General features: G+C 42.5%; 2 long non-coding RNA genes across 3 annotated transcripts in view; one reads left to right on the top strand and one right to left on the bottom strand.

The window, feature by feature from the left end:
- LOC127487781 (uncharacterized) overlaps positions 1 to 14,274 on the top strand; it is a 49,087-nt gene extending 34,813 nt beyond the window's left edge. For both annotated transcript variants that reach the window (XR_011380035.1, XR_011380034.1), the window contains exons 3-4: positions 6,920 to 7,023; positions 9,778 to 14,274. This is a non-coding gene — a long non-coding RNA (uncharacterized lncRNA). The remainder of the gene's footprint in view (positions 1 to 6,919; positions 7,024 to 9,777) is intronic.
- The window catches only part of LOC138844342 (uncharacterized), a 78,645-nt gene continuing 60,656 nt past the window's right edge, over positions 4,290 to 22,278 (bottom strand). Inside the window, exon 3 of the long non-coding RNA XR_011380036.1 lies at positions 4,290 to 4,447. This is a non-coding gene — a long non-coding RNA (uncharacterized lncRNA). The remainder of the gene's footprint in view (positions 4,448 to 22,278) is intronic.

The following is a 22,278-nucleotide window of genomic DNA, read 5'->3' as shown; positions in this document are numbered from 1 at the left end:
CTGTTCAGTGCGCTAGGGTGGAGGTATGTCTAAGGTGACACACCCAGGTTTGACATGGTAAATCTCCTTATTTTCATCAGAGGAGAGGTTTCTTCTTGTCTGTTGGCACAGACAGCTGAGCTCCTCTCCTTGAAGGAGACCAGTGCCTGTGTGCTAGCACCAGTGAGTATATTATTCATCTGCTCTGCCACAGGGACCACATAAAGGATCTGTGCAGTCCTCAGTGTAAGCCGAGATTCCCCATCAATGTCCCTCACCAGGTACCCTGAAACCAGGAAGACCTGAGCATGTGGAGCCCCCCAGTGACTGCCCAATGTCCTGGTCACACCCTGAGTTCTCCCATGCAGCCTCTGTGCTTCCACAGTCCCTACACACAAGCCTCCCACAGTCACAAACACCTAGCCCCCAGTCTGTTCTCCCGACCAGACTTAGGAATCTCAGCTTGGCTTGCTGCTGGGCATGGACATGAGCTGGTGCAGCTGTTACATATTTCCAAAATAGTGCCTGCTGTCAACCTGTTCCAGGACGCCTTTGCAGGATGATCAGGGAGAAAATATGCCCACCCCTTTGTTTTCCCTCTAGTTTGGTGAGTACACTATCCCCATCAGGGATCCAAGCTGGATTTCCTCTAGGTTGTTCCCACAGCTTTTTTGTCAGTGGCTTGGACTGCTGCAGACTAGTCTCGCCTCACTCTCCAACGCTGGTGTGGAGGCGCTCAGCTACTGGGGACCTAAGTTGTGTGCTTCCTCTCCCTCCATGTAGGTCCACTGTGTTCCTCAAATTTGTGTAGTTTCCTCTGTTTCTCCCCAACTCTTCCCTGAGACTGCACTCTATCCACTATTTTTTTAAACTAACTTCATGAATAAATTTGCCATGGGAACTCCCAGGAGCACATTCTCTTTCTTCAGGACACATGGGGAGCAAAGCAGGGCGGGGGGGCAGAAAGTGTCCCCAGCATGTGGGACCCACAGGCGGCAAATGCAGAGGCACAGAAGCAGTGGGTGGCAGGCTCAGTGTGTGTGCTCACAAAAGAGATGCAGTAAATATAGGAGGAGGAGCCTCACGGCCTCCCTGGGCTGACTCTGATCTCTATTTGCCTGTCTCTTTTTAAATTATTTGACAGACAGATTTAGACAGTGAGAAAGACAGAGAGAAAGGTCTTCCTTCCATTGGTTCACTCCCCAAATGGCCGCCACAGCCGGAGCTATGCCGATCCGAAGCCAGGAGCCAGGTGGTCCCTCCTGGCCTCCCATGGGGGTGCAGGGGTCCAAGCATCCTCCACTGCCTTCCTGGGCCACAGCAATGAGCTGGACTGGAAGAGGATTAACCGGGACTAGAACCTGGTGCCTATATGGGATGCCAGCGCCGCAGGTGGAGGATTAACCAAATGAGCCACGGCACCAGCCCCTGCCTGTCTCTTAATATCTGATTTTCTCCATCATCTTGGGACTCTTGGCCCACATTCCAGTCATCACCAGACAAGGCCCCTAGACTTCACATCTCCAGAGTCATGAGTCAAAACAAACCTCTTATTACAAATTCATGGATTTCATGATAGTATTGGAGAACTGACAAGCATTTTGAGTTTTTTGTTTTGTTTTGACACGGAAGACTTGTGTAAACTGATGAGCAATATCATTCCGCTCACCTCTGTGCTAAATGCCTAGATCCTGGCACCCCTTCTGCTTCCTCTATAAGAGTCTCTCCCTGTCCCAGTGAGCTTTTCTTCAGATAAGATGCAGGAGAAGAAGCACACAGAGGAAAGAAGCAGTGGCCCTTGCTTTGGGTGCCACGTAGAAATGGTATCTTTTGTTTATGCTGTAGATCATCTCTGTAAACTCAACTTTGTTGGGAAATTTAAGATAAGCAACAGATTCAGTTCATGTTTGGTGTATATTTATCCATCCTTAAATAATGTGTCTGCTATGTGACAGATTCCATGAACATACAGTGTCTCCAGAGTCTGTTCCTACAACTATAATGTAGTATATCATTTTATTATTGTCACTGCATACTGTGGATGATGGGACTACACAGTGTGTCATTTGTCAATAGAGTAGAAACTGTTAGTGACTTACCCATCCGTGTATTGTACTGCATTATCTATCTACCTCCCTTATAGTTCTGATCACATGACTAAGTTAATGGAAAAGGAATGACACATGCCTCTTCTAGGCATAGCCTTACAAGTCTCTGCATCACACATGATCTTTTCCAGTATAGAATTCTCAAGGCATCCCTTGAAAGCTGACTGTAATGATGACAACATGTATAACAAAGTATACAAAGTGCTCAAACTTTTTTCAATGTTCCTAACATCTAATAGTCACTGCTTCTTTACTAAAAAGAGACATAGCTAGTGAAAAATGTACTAATGTTACTTCTCCAGTGCTCTCAGAAAGCTGTGTGTGTGTGTGTGTGTGTGTGCCTATTGTTGAAATCTTTACTTAGTATAGAGTTGGTCTTCTGTGTATAAAGTTAATTGAAAATGAATCTTAATGGAGAATGGGACTGGGAATGGGAGAGAGAGAGAAAGAGGTGGGGTAGGAGTATGGGTGGAAGGGCGGGTATGGTGGGAAGAATCACTATATTCCTAAAGTTATCCTTATGAAATTTGTACTCCTCAAAAAGTTTCTTTGGGAAAAAATAAAATGTTTAAAAACTCTGAAAACAGTCCTTAACAGAGTAAATAAGTAAATTTTTCCAGAAAGAAACAAAAGAAAACTTAAACCTGGGAATCGGTTTACATATTTATGGGATGGTAAGTGCAAAGGAACAGGAACAATTATAGAAAAATAGATGTTGAAAAGAAATGCTAAATGATGTAACAAAGTAACAATAGTGGCAACTGGTATTTATGAAGTAAAGAGATTAACAAACAAACCAGATAGTTGTTTAAAGACAGAATACAAGGAAACTTCAAAATGTTCATGGGAAATGGAATTAAAAGACATTTGTTTTGGTATCAAAATGTTTTGAAATCCATGAGAAGTTTTTCATAATACGTATTTTCTGTGAACTTTTTGATGACACTTGGAGTTGAGATTGAAGCACAATACGTATTTTCCATAAACTTTTTGAAGAAACCTGTGTAACAGTCACTGGATATTGATTACTTAACTACTGATACCAGTTTCCTCAATTTAAATGGAAGAAAAAATGAGCAGTAATCAGGTAAATGCAAGCTAAAACTATAACATATGTGATCAAATATGTGCTGATGTTCAGAGAATAAAAGCCTGAGATTACTAAGTGCTGGCTAAGATCCCAAGCGGTGGAGACTCTCATACTTATGAGTGAGAATGCAAGGAGGTAATACTGCTCTAGAGAATAGTTTGAGAGCAGCTTAGTAATGTATGTCATTGGATGCAGTGACTCCACCTCTAGCTTTGTGTTCCACAGAAATGTTAGTGCACAGCAGAAATATACAGACATGTAATAATAAACAATACACAACAAGGAAAAATTCATCCCAAAGATCCATAATCCAGAGAATGGAAAAACTTGGTAAAATACATTTGCATACTAAATGAAACAATTAAAATACATGAATTGGAAAAAACATGGATATAGTTCAAAATCGCTGTTTTAAGAAAAAAGGTGAAATGTGCAAGGATACATTCAGTATGATAAATGTAAAGTCTGGAGCTTAAAATATGTAACTTTAAATCTGTATGGGTATAATTTTTATTTTATTTGAATGTCAGAGAGACAAATAGAGAGGGAGGAAACAATGAAGTTGAGAGAGGAAGAGGGTTGAGGGAAAGGGAGAGGGAGACAGAGAAGGAGAGGGAGAGGGAGAGAGAATCTTTCATCTGCTAGTTCACTTCCCATGTGGCCACAATAGCCAAAGCTAGACCAGGCCACAGTCAGGAGCCTGGAACTCCATCTGGGTCTCCTGTGTGGATGACCAACAGGTTGAGTTATACCTGCAGCCTCCCAAGGTGTGCATTAGCAGGAAAATGGATCAGAAACAGAACCAGAACTTGAAATCTGGAGGCCTGACATGAGCTGTGGGCTGCAAGCAAACTGCTGCACTAAACTTGTGCCCCTGTAGCAATGCATTCTTATATGGTAACAGTATAAATCATACATTTAATCAAACAATTTTGTATTTCTCATGTTAACATTATAAACTAACTCATTGAAAGTTTCCTCTACAGAAACAGTAAAGAAAAGAAATGAAATCTAGAATGGATGTACACAGACTTACAATGGTGGCTCTAACCGTGCTTCTTTTGTTTCTACTGAAATAAAATATGAGGAAGCTAGAACTTGGCCGTTAAGTGGTAGATACAAGTGTGCATTTTATTATTCTCCATACTTCTCTGTGTTCTACCATATCATAATTGGAAAAGGATACTTGGATGCCTGAGGTTATAGTTTCTTCTTAGTGAAGATCTGGGCATAATAATCAGAAGAAGGGAAGCAGAACTCCAGTGTGGACCTAAACACCCATGCAGAGAAAGACAAAGTATGCAGTTGTCATTTGCACAGTGAGGTCACAATGTCTCCCACAAACCCTATTAACAACTAACATTTTAAGCATTGAACAGATCCTTTGCTGAGTACCTTATGTGGATTACATCAGGTTAGGATAAAAACCCAAGTCAAAATCAATCTCTAAGGAGATTTAAAATGAATTATAATTGTCTGCATTACCAAAAGAGAATTCCAGTTGCAAAAGGCATTTGAAAGATGAATGATGTGCTTGGGGATAAAGTGAGGTCAGAGGGTAGATTCACCATTTTCTACTAGGAGTCAAATTTGTTTTCCATTTTAAACTGATTTAGATGGTGACCTTGTGTAAACAACCAGAAATCTTGAAAGTCATATTTGAATTGTGTTGATCATAGTAAAGGTGAGATGCAGAATTGTGTGAAAATGGACTGATAGGAAAGCAGTAACATATAGAATACTTCTGAAAAATGCTGACCCCCTTCAATGGATGTAGGAAGTCAGTATTGATAACAAGGCTCCTTTGTTGAGCACTTGCTATGTGTCAACCAGTGCTCTCTGGGCTCTGCAAACAGCCTATCCTTTAACTTTCACGGTGACCCTGAGAGATATGTGCTTAAGTTTTCTTCCTTTATGGAAGTGATCATGCAAGCACAAATTTTAAGTCATTTTTCCAGTCTCAAAAGGAACAAGGTTTTTTTTTTTCTTCTTTTTGTTGAATGCTTTACTTAGTGGAGGGTTAAGCTTATGATTATAAAATAAACCAAAAATATGTCATTGTAAAAATTGAAAGATAAAAAAGGAAGGAGGAGGGAGGGTGGGAGAGTGGGCTGGATTTGTTATTTTAAAGAGACAGGAGACCTCCCATCTGCTTGTTTGTTCCCCAAATGAGCAGAAACCAGGAGCCGAGAACTCAACTGAATCTCCCATGTGGGTGACAGAAACAAAGTCTTGTGAGTGATCACTGCTGCTCCCTAAGGTCTGCATTGGCCAGAAACTGGAGTCAGGGGCAATCTGATAATGGGATATGCACTTCTTTTTAAAATGCTTATCTGCTTAATTTCTTCTCTGCCTGCCTGCCTTAAAAATAAAGAATCTTATCTACTGATTCAATCCCCAAAATATCTGTAAAAGCTGGGGCTGGGGAAAGTTGAAACCAGGAAACTTGTAACTCTACCTTGGTAGTCACCTGGATAGCAGAAACTCATCATCTGCTGTCTCCCAGGATGCATTAGCAGGAAACTGAATCAGAAGCAGAGGAGCTTGGACTCTACCCCAAGCACCCCAAGATGGAAAGTGACATTCTAAGCAGTCGGTTAACCAGCCACACAAGGACTGCCCCTGGATATGGGTATCTTAACTACTATCTTAATCATCAGGGAAAATGTCTGCTCCTTGAGAGAAATATCTTCTAGAAACTTCTACCTCATGTTTATACCTTGGATGGTGGGTCCACAATGGAAAAAAGAAAAAAGATCAAGATAGACCAATGCATCCGTCCAAATTAGTACCTCAGAGATAAGCTTAAAAACAGCAAGGTGCTCTGAACAATAGTAGCTTTGACTGCGCATAAATATGCAGTAGCTTTAAAATGTGCAGAGCGTAATCTAATCTAATCTGTGCCTAAGCATCCACCATTGTATGTTTAGAAGCCAATTTTGAACCAGCAAATGGAAGAAATCTCTCTTGCTCTCTCTCTCTCTCTGACTCTAAAATAAATAAATCTTTCGAAAAAGAATTGTATCTATCAATCTATAAATTCATATGAATACATGAAATCTGTTCTGTTAATAAAATATTGAACATATGTCTCTATTTCACCTAACATTAACTCAGTCATGTGTTCATACTTTTGTCTACAGAGTACATTCTGAGATCCTTTCAGAATCATTAGAAGAGAGATGAGCTCCAGCTAAGTAATGGAAAATTGATTGTAATTATGAAATTAATATAGAATAAGACATTTCCCATGTGATTTTGCTTTATTTTGCCATATAAATACAATATGTGGTGCTGCAGACTATAGCAGCCTACTGCCCATGGATGAGTGACACTCTCCTGACACATTCACCTGTTATTCCCATGTGACAAATGAATGGCACATTTTGTGAGGTTTTTCCAGGTAGATAAAGAATTTGGATCCATGAAGAATCTGAATATGTACCCTGTAAAAAAGGATTAAAATCATAACTTTTGTTGTACAGCTCCTTGATCATGTGGTTTTCCTTTAAATAACCTAAGTTAGTGATTGGACAAGATCTTACATTATTTCCCATTAACAGGACACTGCATGACCAAACTTGACTGCCTCTTCAAGTTGCAGAAAGGATCAGAGCCAGGGATGATGCAAGTAAACCCAAATGAGAGCCTCTCAGGTCATCCAGCACATACTGGGCAGGAGGCCATGCCAGAAAGAATGAAGCAGATGTTGACTAGAGCTCTTTTCAATAATTTTCCCTAGGTCTCTGCCATGAGGACTCACTGGTTTCCTGCATCAGGTACAGGCCTTCTGCAGTCTCCAGGAAGGGCTTTCATGGGGTTAGCCTTCCACCGTTTCTGCTGTTGGTGAATATGTTTTTGATTTTAAAATTTCAATCCCTTTCTGTTTCCTAAGGCTTTTATCTAGTTCATTTACATTTCCTAAATTCTAACTTACTTTGTTCTCTCTTATACTGTTTTCCTTCATTCATTCTTCTTGTATTTGTTCTTTTAATACTTGTTAATTGGGAATCTCATATTTGCCGGTTTCTTACTAGTTGCCCAGATTGAGTTCCCACTCCCCGTTTTAGCTGGACACAAAATTGGCTGTTGCAATTATTCCAGGTCTGAATCAATCAATTGGAGATCTCCCTTTGACCCTCTTCTCTCTTTTGCTTTCTCCACAATAAATTAAATATATATATATATATATATATGAGCTGCTTCAAGCATCTGAGGAGTGAGTGGAGGGGAAGTCTGTCTCTTTGCCTAATCCTTGTTCTGTCTGTCAAGTAAATAAGGAAGTGACACAAGATGTTCAAGAGCAACACGCTGTGCTTGTGACATCAGAATTATTTTTTCTTATGTATTTGACAGGTAGAGTTATAGACAGAGAGAGACAGAGAGAAAGGTCTTCCTTCCGTTGGTTCTCTCCCCAAGTGGCCACTACGGTCGGCACTGTGCATATCCGGAGCCAGGAGCTTCTTCTGGGTCGCCCATGTGGGTGTAGGGGCCCAAGGACTTGGGCCATCCTCCACTGCACTCCCGGGCCACAGCAGAGAGCTGGACTGGAAGAGGAGCAACTGGGACTAGAACCCAGTGCCCATATGGGATGCCAGCACTGCAGGCGGAGGATTAACCAAGTGACCCATGGCACCAGCCCCAGCAGCAGAATTATAAAGCTAAGCAGAACGTAGCATAAGGACATGAAAATAGGTGGTCCTAGACTCACCAAGAGAATCAGGAGATTCCGCATCCTAACATGGCTTCATGTTAGATGGTTTGGATTTGGTTGAGAGTGGAGTTTGAAGTTCGAATTCTCCTTTTTTAAACATAATTGAAAACCACAAAAAGACAATTGCATAGGAAACTCTGTTTTATGTGCAAATAGGAGAAAACTGACCTCCAACCCAGAAATCCAACACTTTCAGAAAGTTGAAGTATCAAGCAAGGGTGTTTACACACGAAGAGTGGAGAGGAGAAATCTGGGACTTTTGATCCCAGGATGAGCTAAAACACACTTCTCAAAGAAAGTGAACGCACTGTGGGTTGCAGGAGTAAATCCCATAACCTGATAGGGAGAAACATTGTGTACTGGTACTTTCTTTCCTTTTCTGTACCTGTTATTGTCTGAGGAACTGAAGAGGTCAGGTTTCCTTAGGAATATGGGGAAAACTGCTTTTTTTATTTGAAAACTCCACCAATACAATTCCCTTGGGAAGACTGACGATGCGACAACCATAGCATCAAATCATGTTCTAAAAATGCCCTGCTTAGGGGACGGACATATGTCCCTCCCATCTACCTATGAGTAAATGATCCCATGCAACCTTCCCATTGTTAAAACAAAAACACAAAACAAAGTCTTTATGAGAAAAATAGAGAAAAGGGACAGGGACAACAAATGACTACTAGAAAGGACTCACAATTTTACTCCAGCAAGACAATGAGACCAATATTTTTACTAAATATTTCACCATTGTTTAAAATAATACAGTTTTCATCTTGGAAGGCAGAGTGACAGTGGCACAGGGAGACAGAGAGAGATCTTCTATTCACTAGCTCACTCTCTAATGCCTGAAGCAGGACTGGACCAGGCAAAACCCAAAAGCTTCAATCTCTACTCCAGACTGTGCCAGGAGCTCAGGCACTTGAACCATTATCTGTTGTCACCTAGGATACATTGGCAGAAAGCTGTATTGGAAGCAGTGTAGTCAGGACTCAAGTTGGGATTGGTATGTGATGCAGGCATCCCAAGCATGGCTTACCCCACCTTACACCTCTATCACACTCAGGAGAACATTTAAGGTTTTAAAAAGTGATTGATCTGGCCTGCACCGTGGCTCAATAGGCTAATCCTCTACCTGCGGCACCGGCACACCGGGTTCTAGTCCCGGTCGGGGCGCCGGATTCTGTCCCGGTTGCCCCTCTTCTAGGCCAGCTCTCTGCTGTGGCCCGGGAGTGCAGTGGAGGATGGCCCAAGTGCTTGGGCCCTGCACCTGCATGGGAGACCAGGAGAAGCACCTGGCTCCTGCCTTCAGATCAGTGCTGTGCGCCAGCTGCAGCACACTGGCTGCAGCGGCCATTGGAGGGTGAACCAATGGTAAAAGGAAGACCTTTCTCTCTCTCTCTCTCTGTCCACTCTGCCTGTCAAAAAAAATTGATCATTTGGAAATCTTTTCCTACAATTTATTATATTAATCTATGAAGGAGAAAAACTGGAAAATGTTCAAGAATGACTATCTTTTACTGATAAGTTAGAATTGTTTTTAAAATATTTATTGATTTGAAAGAGCTACAGAGAGAGAGGGACAGACACAGCACACAAAGAGATTTTCCATCCACTCCCCAGATGGCTCCAATAGCCAGTGCTGGACCATGCTATAGTCAGGAGCCAGGAGTTCCATCTGGGACTCCCTTATAGTTGGCAGGGGCCCAAGCACTTTGATCATCTACTGATACCTTTCCCAGGTCATTAGCAGTGAGCTGGATCAGAAGTGGACCAGCTGGAATATGAACTGGCACCCATATTGTAGCTTTACCAACTATGCCACAATGCCATCCCCAGATACGTTAAATCTTATGAAACTAGGTTAACAAATATCTCCATTGTCTTTATAGGAACATTCCAGAAGAAATACTTCAATGTGGCTCATGGAAATGGTGAAGTTTTTCTCATCTCAGTTGCCCAGAAAAAGGATGACTTGATTGGGACCCAACAGGAAATCAAGACATTAATTTAAGACAAGATATAATAGCAAACAGCAGCACATCAACTCATAAGAGAGTTGAATTAAGAAAAAACAATTTAACAATGTAAGCTCAAACTGTATAACAAAACTAATATCAAAAAGGGAAATTGTTCAAGAAAGAAACCTGATGTGTATTTCACAATGCACATCTCCATAGTTGCACCTGATGAGAGGCAGCCTTTACATAAAAATTCATATCTTAGTAAGCATCAGCAAACCCACACAGGAGATAAACTCTATGGGTCTAATGAATATGAGGAATCTCGTGTACAAATCAGATCTTGCAGGAAATCAAAGAACACAGGCAAGGGAAAAAATACTTCCATAAACTCATTGGAAATCTTCCAGCTGTAAATCCTGCCATTCATCACAAAACTCACAAGGGAAAAACCCCATGTGTATGAATGTGGAAGAAGCACTTAAATGAAACAGACCTTATTAAAAATCAAAGAATTCATACAGCAGAAACTTCATGAATGTAACAAATGTGGAAAAGTTTTTTGCACTATATCAATCCTCAATACTACATGGAAAATTCACATGGGGAGAAATCTTATGGATATAGTGAATATGGAAAAGCCTTTTGGCATAGGTAAATCCTCATTACACATTAGAGAATTTCTTGAGAAGCAATGTAATGAATATGGAAAATCATTTTCCTGAAATCCAAGCCTCAAGAAGCATAGAACACACAAAGAAGAGAAACCTTTTCTATGCAGTCAATGTGAAAAAAACAAATCTTTTGCCAGAAGTTAGACTTCAGTAGATAACAGAGAAGGCACACAAAGTGTAATAAAAACCTTATCTATGAAAAAAGAATGTGAAAAATATGTTTGCCTGAAGTCAATCTTCAGCACACAATAAGGGAATAAAGGGATGAGAAAACATGCACATATATGAGAACCTTCTACCCTAAGACATCTCTCACTACTGGAGAAGTGAGCAATGAAAAACCCTTTAAATGTAGTGGAAGTAGAGAAACCTTTATTATAAGGCAAACTTCAAAAATGTCAGCAAAATTGCAGAGAGTAAACACAGAAAATGTAATGTGGGTGGGAAAATCCTTTGCTGAAATCACATCCCAGCAACTGGTGGGAAACAGTTGACAGACATTGGCTGTATGTTCTTCAAAATCTGCATTTTCTCTTTGACAAACAATCTGCATTTTACTTCCCATTATTTTGAGTGGGACCACGTAGATGTGCTCTGTTTCCACAAATTTTCTTAACTATTCAATCTACAACACTTATTTGAAATACCGTATTCCTTGATTGCCATGCTACTTGGAGGAGTAGTTTTGATGTGTGCCCATGACTCCTTTCCCGACTTATTTTAGTAATAGCCATTGGCATGACCACAGACATGCCACTTAACTCATACATCAGCCATAATGCTCTGCCCCAAGAAATCTGAAAGCCCTTCCACAGAATTTCAAAACTCTACTATAAATCCTTTTACATAGTTTTTAAAAACTCCTTTGAACTGCTAATCATTTTCGAATTTATGTGGCTTGTAAGATAGTGGATTTTCATGGTATGTTGCACCCAAAATGAGAAAAGGTACAAAATGGTGAAGGAAAAAAATTGCAGTTTCAAGTTTAGCAAAGATAAAAATTTATAAATTTAAGAAGCTCAGAAGATCCCACACAGAATCAGCTAAAATAAAACCATGCTTTGCACATTAGAATCAAATTACTGCAGTCAGACATAGAGAAATTCCAGAAATCACTGACAGAAAAATGAAAAGGCACATATAGATGCTCAATATGGAATGAAAAGACTAGTCATCAGAAAACATGGAGCTCAAAAGACAGTGTAATATCTGTATTCTGTAGAAAGCAAAATATTATCTGAAACACTTTCCTATATTCAAAAAACTATTTCAAGAGTGAAGTTGAGATATAGACACTTTCAGATAAAAGACAATTAGACAATCTCTTGGCACCAGAGCTTTACTACAGAAAATGGTAAATTTCTGTAATAAAAGAGCATTGCAGGGAAAATCAAATTTTTAGGTATGCATGAATAACATTAGATACTTTACGTAAATTATAACTGAATAACTTGAAAAATTCCAAGGTTATTTAAACTTCTAAAGGCAGGCATTTTCCATGACTGAAACTGAAGCAGGCAGAGAAGGCTGTTCCTCCTCACAGGAAAACTAGATTCTCACCTCATTCAGGCAGTTCCTCTGGTCATTGAAAACTGCTCATAAAATTTGCCTGGCTACAAATATTTGCTGGGAAATACCTTTTGTGGGCAACCCCTTTTTCCACTGAAAAGCCTGTTTTGTATGCTCTAGAGTGGATGGAAAGGACACAGTCACTTAGAATCTGTGATATTCTGATCACTGCTATGAACACTGTGGCTAAGGCACCACAAATTCAGAATCTAATCTGATCCACCTGAAAGCTGTTCTCCCCAACAGCATAGAAAAAAATGAGCAGACACATATGGATCTCTTAAAAGCTTCCTATCCTCAAGCTCAATTCAATCCCAACAAAGTCCTTGTATTGGATGTAACAGGAGTAGATCTTGTCCCCTAAAGGGAGTATTACAGGAGTAAACAGTGGACTGGAACGTGAATAGTATATGACAGTACTAATAACAGCGTTCAATTTCTGGGTGAGGAACGTATGGTGGTTATACAAGAATCTATCTTGACTTTTACAAATATCTGGGTATTCAAGGAGAAAGGGGCACAGTGCAGGTAACTGCCTTCAGAAAGACGCACACACAGACACATAGGAAATGTTGCTGATGTTCTTTGTGATAATTTGTAGGGGAATACTTTGTGGGCCATCCTTCTTTTTGGTTAGACTGATGGACCTTTGAAGGAAATGATGCCATCTCTCCTTGAACTCGGAAGAGAATGTGGCCTCAAAATTCAACATGTGCCATCCCAAGAGAAAGGAGCACTTGGAATGGGTGTTGCCTTCCCCCACATTGTCTACAACACATTCCATCCCAGGGCACTCAGGGCTATAGCTGATCTCAAAAGTCATCTTCTGTGGAATTAGGTACAAGCAACGTATTGCTTTAAAGAAATGCCTGGTGTTCTTTGTCCTCCAGCCACTCTGTTTCACTGGGCAATGGATCAAGAGTGGATGCTGGACATGCTGCAGTGATGTGGGTTTTTCCTTTTATTTTGCCTGTCAGTCTCATGAGCTTAGCTGCCACCCACAGGGCACTCAGTGCTTTTTCAAATTTGATCTTCAAAGTTCTCTTATATTTGGAATTGGATATGAGTAAAACTGGACCATAGAGGAATTGCTGGTGCTCGTTGGCCTCTAGCCACTTTGAGTTTGACTGGGAAATGGCTCACATCTTGCCTGTCTCCTGAGCTCAACTGTCCCTGGTATTTGATTCTTAAGACAAACTATACAGAAAGGATAGGATGAAGTCTCTGTCTCTTGTTTCCTGTTATTCACTGGTGAGTCATCTGATGATGGAATAGAAAGGTGATTGCTGTCTCCCTGTTTTTGCCTTCCCATTTGGGTGGGCTTCTCTAATGACACTGGGGAAAAGCTCTCAAAGTCCAAGTGTGTTTCAGTGTTTTCAGGACTTGATATCTGATCTCAATGAGTTCAACTGGAACAAGTTTTCACTTCCTTATCTTGCTACTTAACATTCTCCATTAAGAGAAGTAGCCATAATCATTTTGGGGGTAGAATGAGTGAAGATCTATATTCTGCATTTTCTTCAAGTTAGCATATGGTGTAGGGCTGTTTGTGGGTATTCTCTTGCTGTCAGTCCTATGGCGTTCAGAGGTGGACTGGGAAAAGATTGTCTCCTGTGGCCCAGAGGACTGGTCACATCATCTAATAGCATAGGCTGGAAGCCATGCCTCATGACCATCTGGAGATGGATAGCATGCGTTTGATATTTTTCACTGCTCTGCCTCTGCTTGCCACCTGCTTCTTCCCACAGTGGGTTGGTGCAAAAAGCTGGAGTCAGACCCACAGCTGGAGCAAAGCCACTGGCAAGCTTGATGCAAACACAGGAGGCCAGTAGCCGAGTCACCATCTCATTTTCACTTTAACACATGCATTAGCCTGGACTGGCTTCCCCTCAGCATATTAAACGCAATTCAACTTTGTTTTCGCTTGTAATGGTATTAAGTAAGTCAACTAACTCTTTAGGAAACAACCTGCTTTTTATGATTGGATATTAAAAAAATTGTGTCAAACATGTACCAGTTTAATTATTTCCTGTCTAGAATGTTATTGACCTTTCTTGGATTTTCTGGGCTTTAGAATTTTGTGAGTTGTCTATGGCATTGTTGGTAAACCATCTTTTTAAAATATTAGCTTTTAATTTTCTTTTGTATTTTTTTGACTCTAATTAAATGTATTATACACTTCAAACAGTGTCCTCATTCACGTTCTTTCACAAGTGTTATTTCTTCATGGTTTGTGTTGATATGAGTAATAACTTCAACTCTGCATTTTAGATCCCTAATCCATTTTTCAATTGTGTCTAATATGTCCACCAATCAATTATTTTATTCTCAGTGATACTTTTCATTTTTGTTAAGGCTTACTTGGTGTTTTTCAATGAATTGGTAATTATAAAAATTATATGTCCTTTTCATATATTTGACACTTCATTTTTTTCTGTCTTTAAACTGAACAACTGTAGTTATATGTTGGATGCTACATCCCACATCCAAGTCTTGCTGAATCTGTTCCCAATATAGTCACTGTGGGAATCACCTTAGCCCCATGCAGAAGCAGCTTGCTTCTTTGTAGCTTTATTTGTGAGAAGCTTTGTGGGCCTGAGATGAAGATCAATTCCTCAGAAGTAATTCTGACTGGCACCTGGCCATGCACTTGGCGCTAGACCGCGGGGGGATTTGTGATCACCCACCTACTACCAAGCCCAGGAGAGTGTGAGAGTGAGTCAGTTTACTGTTCCACATCACTCTGAGTGGGAGGAATGGGTCCATCACCCACTGCAACAAAGTCATAGCCACTAAACTCACCATAAAGAAAGCAGAGCCATTAAGGGCTTATTGTGAGTACTGACTTCCCATCTTGGTCATTCACAAAGGCCATCTGTAGAGCCACTGCATTTCTCTCTGGACTTCCATGCCCAAGTCCTCTGGCCTCATAACTCCTTTTCTTGCCAGTTCATGGATGTCCCTAGCAATGCCAACATTCAGATGGACATACAAACACATGCACATATGTTCACAAGTAGAGGTATGCAAGCATACATACACATGCAAACAATGCAGACACACACATGTGTGCATGCACATACACCCAGAGGAATGCAAAATGTTCATCTGTTTTCAGAACTTTGACCAACCCCTAGTAACTGACCTGCCTTATGACGAAAGTCTGTGGCCTCCAGGTTCATTTACCTATTTTTTTCCTTTCTCTCTGTTTTTAATTAATACCATCTATTTTTTTTTTTTTAGGTCTTCCTTTGCCGTTGTTTCACCCTCCAATGGCCGCTGCAGCCGGCGTGCTGCGGCCGGCGCACCGCGCTGATCCAGTGGCAGGAGCCAGGAGCCAGGTGCTTTTCCTGGTCTCCCATGGGGTGCAGGGCCCAAGCACCTGGGCCATCCTCCACTGCACTCCCTGGCCACAACAGAGAGCTGGCCTGGAAGAGGGGCAACCGGGACAGAATCCGGCGCCCCAACCGGGACTAGAACCCGGTGTGCCGGCGCCGCTAGGCGGAGGATTAGCCTAGTGAGCCGCGCCGGCCCTAATTAATACCATCTATGTTTTATGATTCTTGAAATTCACTTTAAATCTGCCATCATTTAAAAAATGTAATGTCGGGCGGCTGGCACTGTGGCTAACTTGGCTAATCCTCCGCCTATGGCGCTGGCACCCCAGGTTCTAGTCCCGGTTGGGGCACCGGGTACTAGTCCCAGTTGCTCCTCTTCCAGTCCAGCTCTCTGCTATGGCCCAGGAGGGCAGTGGAGGATGGCTCGAGTGCTTGGGTCCCTGCACCCGCATGGGAGACCAGGAGAAGTACCTGGCTCCTGGCTTCAGATCAGTGCAGCACCGGCCATGGCAGCCATTAGGGGAGTGAACCAACAGAAGGAAGACCTTTCTCTCTGTCTCTCTCACTGTCTGTAACTCTCTCTCTGTCTTGCTCTCTCACTGTCTAACTCTGCCTGTCAAAAAATTAAAAAAATTATATAATGTCTCTATTATCCCCTATCTGCCTTCTGCAGGCAGGTGTGCCTGATGGCCTTGGCATGCTGAAGAACTCATGATGCTTCACAAGTGCTCAAGTCTCATGTCAGACTCAATCCCGTCTCATCTCTGTCGCTCCCCCACTTGCGGAGGAATGACACTGGACGCTGTTTTCTTTCCCCAGTCCTTCCCAGATTTGCTGCCACTCCCCCGCCTCTGCGACTCTCTCAGGGGGGCCGCACATGTTGTCTCTCTCCCTCTTTTAAAGTCCTCTCCCACCAATCCATGCTCTGCTGCCCACATGCTGAACACGCCACTTTCTTCCAAACAGGGGTTGGGTCAGGAATCAGCTAATTAACGAAGCAGCTGTGTAAGATTTATTTACTCTCTCTCGGTGCCATATGGTGGGAAATCAGACGCATAGAGTTAGTTTCAGTCCACAGTCTCAGTACTTATTTGTCTCCCAGGCGCCCCGCCATGTTGCGGGAGACTGACTCTGCTCCCCATAATCTCCTCCAGCCAGAAGAGGTAGCAGGAGTGATCAGATAGCAGATCACAGTTCAGGCCACGTGCACTCAACTGCCCTGCCATGGTGAGACTGGAAGTTGCAAGCTGCTTTGCATCCAAGCATCTGATGTCAAAGCTCTCCAGCATAGCAGTGAGTGCTTCCAAGATTCCAAGTCTCCTAGTTTCTATTATATTCTGTGAATCACCCCACATCGTTCTGTTTTAGTCAGTTACTTTTTTGCAGAGAATAAGGATAGGTTAGAGTAAGGAGTTTTTTATGTTTTCAGCAAACATGTTAGAATTGAGGGTATCCATAAATTTTGAAAGTTCCTAGATGAGCAAAATTGGGAAAGGTCATCATTAGCAAAGACATTGAGGTAAGTATAAAATAATCAGACTATGATGTATACAGTGTCTTCTGTGTAGAAAATAGTAAACCTAAATCAAATTTTTCATAGGTCATTTGCAATGTGCTACTTCTGAAGATGGACCCAATGAGAAACATTCTGAGGTCACTACTTGCATTCAGAGACAAGTACATGACAAACATCCTAGCCTCCCCTTTCCACTGGTGATTGTTCATTTGTGTTTTTAAAAATATTTTACTCTTTAGAGAATCAGTTAGATGTATCTCAACATGCTGAAAACTGCAAAATATACTTTACCTAAAGCTAAGCCTTCACTTTTAGTTCTGTTTTCTTGAATGTACTGTTTTGTTTCTTGTTCATGACTATGTAAATGACTTTGTAGAATCTATAGAAATACAAGAAACAGAATATGTAATATCTGTTATCCTGCTAAATGGTCCAATGTATCAACGAGAGTTCATGATAGCATTGGGATAGGGGCAATCACTTCACCACACCAAGTCCTATATATTCATTTGTAATGCAATGACAAGAATGTTGATATTCTCTCTGGCACCTATATCAGTGTAGAGACAAGATGTGCTCAGCCTAAGAGGGAAGGGAACAGACTCAGTGGACTAAGCTGTGGAACCTGGGGGAGGCCTTATTAAGTTAGCCCTGGGAGGAAACAGATCAAGGGAAATGGTCAGGGCTCCTGATGGGATAATCAGTTGAGGAAGAGATAAAGTTGGGTCACTCTAACATCAAACACTCAAATCAAGGATTCAACCTTCAAAATCCTAAGCCAAAAACTCTTGGTATAAAGGATGCATGAGCAACTTTCAAATATTTTGGTGGACAGATTTATTAACCAATAATAAATTATCTGTTGCATAAATTCAACCATGTTGATAGCTTATTGTTTTGCTTCATGACATGGCATGTTAGATTAGACATAGCATTGGGCTGTACCTGATCAGTCTCTGTGTGCGATTCACACAAAAAAGAGTTTGGCACAAACAATGGGAAGAAAATGGGCTAAGCACATGAGCAAATGTTTCACCTAATTAACTCATGATGCAATTGATGTGGTCAGCATCAGCAAAAATGAGGGGAATACTGGAAGAGACACAGTGAAATCTACCACATGAACTGCTCAATGAACAACTTCAAGGGTTAGGATATGAATCAACAGGACTTGTAAGACGTTGTGGGAATATGAACTGTGAAATCCCTCTAAAAAACAATTGGGCCTTATTTGCCGTACCTGAGTTTTCATATACTCAGAAACAGTTCCACGGGGAACAGACCTTGGAAAAACATGTGCACACCCACCAACTCTGACAATAGGAACAGACCCAGGAGAAACCTTGCTCAACAGAAAATGTAAGGCACAGACAAGAGCCAGGCCACACCCCAACCCATGAAAAGCCAGGGATGAGGGCACAGCTTCCTGAATGTGGATGGAAGACTTGGGCATCCCTGATGCTCCACAACATGCCCTAGATTCGGAGAGTGGTTGGGGGTGTGGATGGGAAACACACTGAGCTTCACCTGAAAACACATTCTGTTAGGGAAAACCCAGGCCTGAGTCAACATTGGCTCCAGGACTGCTGAAGGGCTGAGGAGTAAGGAAAGGAAGATCGACATATGGGCAGGCCTAGCCCTGCCTGCCCTGGCATCAGTGGGATACCACCACTTCCAGATCCCTATTGGCCCCCTAAATAATGGTTGCAGCCAGGTTTGGAACAAGATGGCAGCTCTTGTATATTCTTCAGGCCAAGACTTCTATGACTGTCCTAGAGGCTGAGGGAAAATCCAGGAGGAGAGGTGGGAAAGGTGGACATGCTGGGCTCTCAAGCCATTCCCCATCTGTGGATGTCAAGAAGAAAATGAGAGGCCAGCGCTGTGGCTCAGCAGGTTAACGCCCTGGCCTGAAGTGCCGGCATCCTATATGGGTGCCAGTTCTAATCCTGGCTGCTCCTCTTCCGATCCAGTTCTCTGCTATGGCCTGGGAAAGCAGTAGAAGATGGCCCACCCACATCTGCACCCAAGTAGGAGACCCGGAAGAAGCTCCTGGCTCCTGGCTCCTGGCTCTTGGCTTCGGATCAGCGCAGTTCCAGCCGTTTGCAGCCAATTGGGGAGTGAAACATTGGATGGAAGACCTCTCTCTCTGCCTCTCCTCTCTCTGTGTACTCTGACTTTCACATAAATAAATCTTTAAAAAAGAAGAAAATGAAGGCCCTGACTATTGATGGAGAGAATCAAGGCCACCCAGTCCTTGCAGCAATGTCAAGGACGACAAAGACAGGACTCAGTTCTAGCACTTTGGAAACTCCCCATCTCCTGCTTTATGAAGTCTGGGCCTTTCAAGAGCAAGCTGCTGCCCCGGGCCTTCAGGTGAGACTTCAGGCCCAACAAGAGTTCTGGCTGCCATTGGACAAAGCAAATATGATAGCCCCAGATGGCAGGCTCTCAGGCTGAGGGCATGCTGCAAGCTACAAGCGCACAGGGCCTGCTCAAAGCCAATCTCCACCCTGAGCCCTGGTGGCAGGATCAATTGTCAGCAACCTGGAAAAAGGGAACCCAAGGCACATATGCAAGTGTTTGAGATGCATATGTGTAGCACCTGCTTCTCTAAGGGGGGGTGGGGCCCACTCCCTTGGGCTGGTCCTGTGTCCCTATCATGGCCTGAAGTACACATCTTCTGTACATACTGAGTGTACATCCCCTTGCCCAGAGGCCCTAAGACAGCACCATGAAATAAGTGACAACCTGTTCCATCACTCAAGACATGCAGGATAGCTAGAGTGGCACAAACGTGGGGATTCTTTTCCAGGCAGGGCCTGGCTAAAGCCATGTTCTGTCTAGGGCCCTATTGACAGGACCAATGCAACAGCACATGTGCAGTTTGTGTGGCTTGTGCTTGTGCAGTTTCAGTTTCCCTCCAGGGGTGCGGCCAATTCCCTCCAGCTAGACCTGTGGCCTCTTCCTCACAGGAAGAAACCAGAGCCTGTGTCCCCTGTGAGCATCAACATCTCTGGAGGCTCTGGGATAGCTGGACATCCTGTGCCATCAGTCAAGTGTTTCAGGTTAGATAGAGTGGCCAGATGTGTGGTTTCTTTTCCAGGAACACGAATCAGACCACACCTTCTGCACAGAACTTGTCTTGCGGGGAGCGACTAGCTCTCTGCATTGTGCTCTCATGCTTTGCTCTGAGTGCTCAAAACCCAACCAGAGAGGACCGGAAGATGGCGGAATAGAGAGGGAGGGAGCACAGCGAAGTTCCACTAAGGGAAGGTTCAAAGAGGGATGAAAATTTGTAGTTTTTAAGCCCTTCCTGAAACTGGGGTGATAGGGTGGACACGCGAGGAGGACGCGGATGCCTGAGACTCAGGACACCAGCAGGAGCGTGTACGCACCAGCGCTGGAAGCCGAGGTGAGACGGGGCGCTCGCCCAGCACCGCAGCACAGCTGCCGCCGCCCCTCCCCCAACACACCCTGGGACGGACACTGAGACATGCACGACTGAGTGGGGGAGGAAATAGAAAACGGAACAGAGTGAGTGGCACCGGCGGAGAGAGTGCACGATTCAGGGACACTAATTGAGAGACTGAGTAAGCCAGTATCTCTTGGCACCTCCCTGGAGCTCCAGCAGGCGGGAAGCAGCCATTTTGTTTGTTTACATTCGGGCTTAAAGGAGAACTATCTTTGCCTCCACACTAACCTTCGGAGGCGGAGCCCAAAGGTGGAGCTGAGGGTACTCGAGGGAGGGCAGCCCAAAGCCCTGAGACCCGACTACTCAAGTTACTGAATAGCGCCTCCTGGTGGGGAAAAAGCACAGGATCTAGAGCTGCAGTGGGCAGAGAGCAGCCATCCTGTTTACCTGTGGGCTGTGTAGAGCAACCTGGTTACACTGGATATTGGTAGAGACTCACAGCAGCCTATAGTAGAGGGAAATCAACCCGAAAAATCACCCAGACGGAATGCCAAAAAACAAAACCAAAAACCAAAAAAATATAGAAGATAATATAAATTTGCCAATGGAGCAGGCTAACCCAACCATAACAGAGGCAGAAGAAGAAGAAGTTGAAAACATGCCAGAAAAAGAATTCAGAAAATTAATAATCAGAATACTTAGAAATAATGAGAAACAGTGTCAAGAGCTGAGTGAAAAACAAGCCCAAGGATTAGAGATCTTAAAGAGAAGCCAGAATGAGATACTAGAACTGAAAAACTCAATTGACCATATAAAAAACACCGTGGAATCCCTCGGAAATCGAACAGATGAAATAGAAGACCGAATATCAGAATTCGAAGACAAACTTCCAGAAATAATACAGTCAGTTCAATCGCAGGAAGAAGAAATTAAAAAATTAAAAAACACGGTCGGAGACCTACAAGATTCAATCAAATGGTGTAATGTTCAGATAATAGGAGTCCCTGAGGGGGTGGAAAGAGAGAATGGATTAGAAGGTGTCTTCAACGAAATAATATCAGAAAACTTTAAACAAAGGCAGCTGGATAACAACACACAAATACAACAGATAGCCAGGACTCCAAACAGAGTAGACCAGAAGAGAAATTCACCACGACACATTGTGGCAACACTCAGTTCAGTGACACACAAAGAACAAATCCTAAAATGTGCCAGAGAAAAGCGACAAATCACATTCAGGGGTAAGTCAATCAGACTCACCTCAGACTTCTCATCACAAACACTACAGGCAAGGAGACAATGGCATGATATATTTCAAGTTTTAAAAGACAAACAATGCCAACCTAGAATACTATATCCTGCAAAGCTATCATTTATGAATGAAGGGGAAATAAAGATCTTCCACGACAAACAGAAACTGAAAGAATTTGTATCCACGTGTCCAACCCTACAACACTTGCTCAAAGACGTGCTGCACACAGAAATACAAAAAACAAGAACTTCACTGCAAAAAAAAAGCGAATGTAGAGTAACCGACAAACAAAGTTCAAAATACATAAACAGCTCGTTTCAGGAAACATGAAGGGAAAAAGACAGTACTTAACAGTAATCACATTGAATGTGAATGGTCTTAATTCCACGACAAAGAGACACAGACTAGCGGATTGGATAAAACAAGAGGATCCAACTATATGCTGCCTTCAGGAGACACACCTCATCAGCAAAGATGCACGCAGACTGAAAGTGAAAGGATGGAAAAAGATACTCCAAGCTAATGGAAATCAAAAAAGAGCTGGTGTGGCCATCCTAATATCATACAAAATAGACTTTAACATAAAAACTATTAAAAGAGACAGAGAAGGGCACTATATAATGATTAAAGGATCTATCCAACAGGAAGACATTACTATTATAAATGTATAC

Source organism: Oryctolagus cuniculus, chromosome 11, assembly GCF_964237555.1.
Source record: "Oryctolagus cuniculus chromosome 11, mOryCun1.1, whole genome shotgun sequence".
NCBI lineage: Eukaryota > Metazoa > Chordata > Mammalia > Lagomorpha > Leporidae > Oryctolagus > Oryctolagus cuniculus.
Note: the sequence above shows the minus strand (reverse complement) of the source record. Positions and strands in the feature narration are given on the sequence as shown.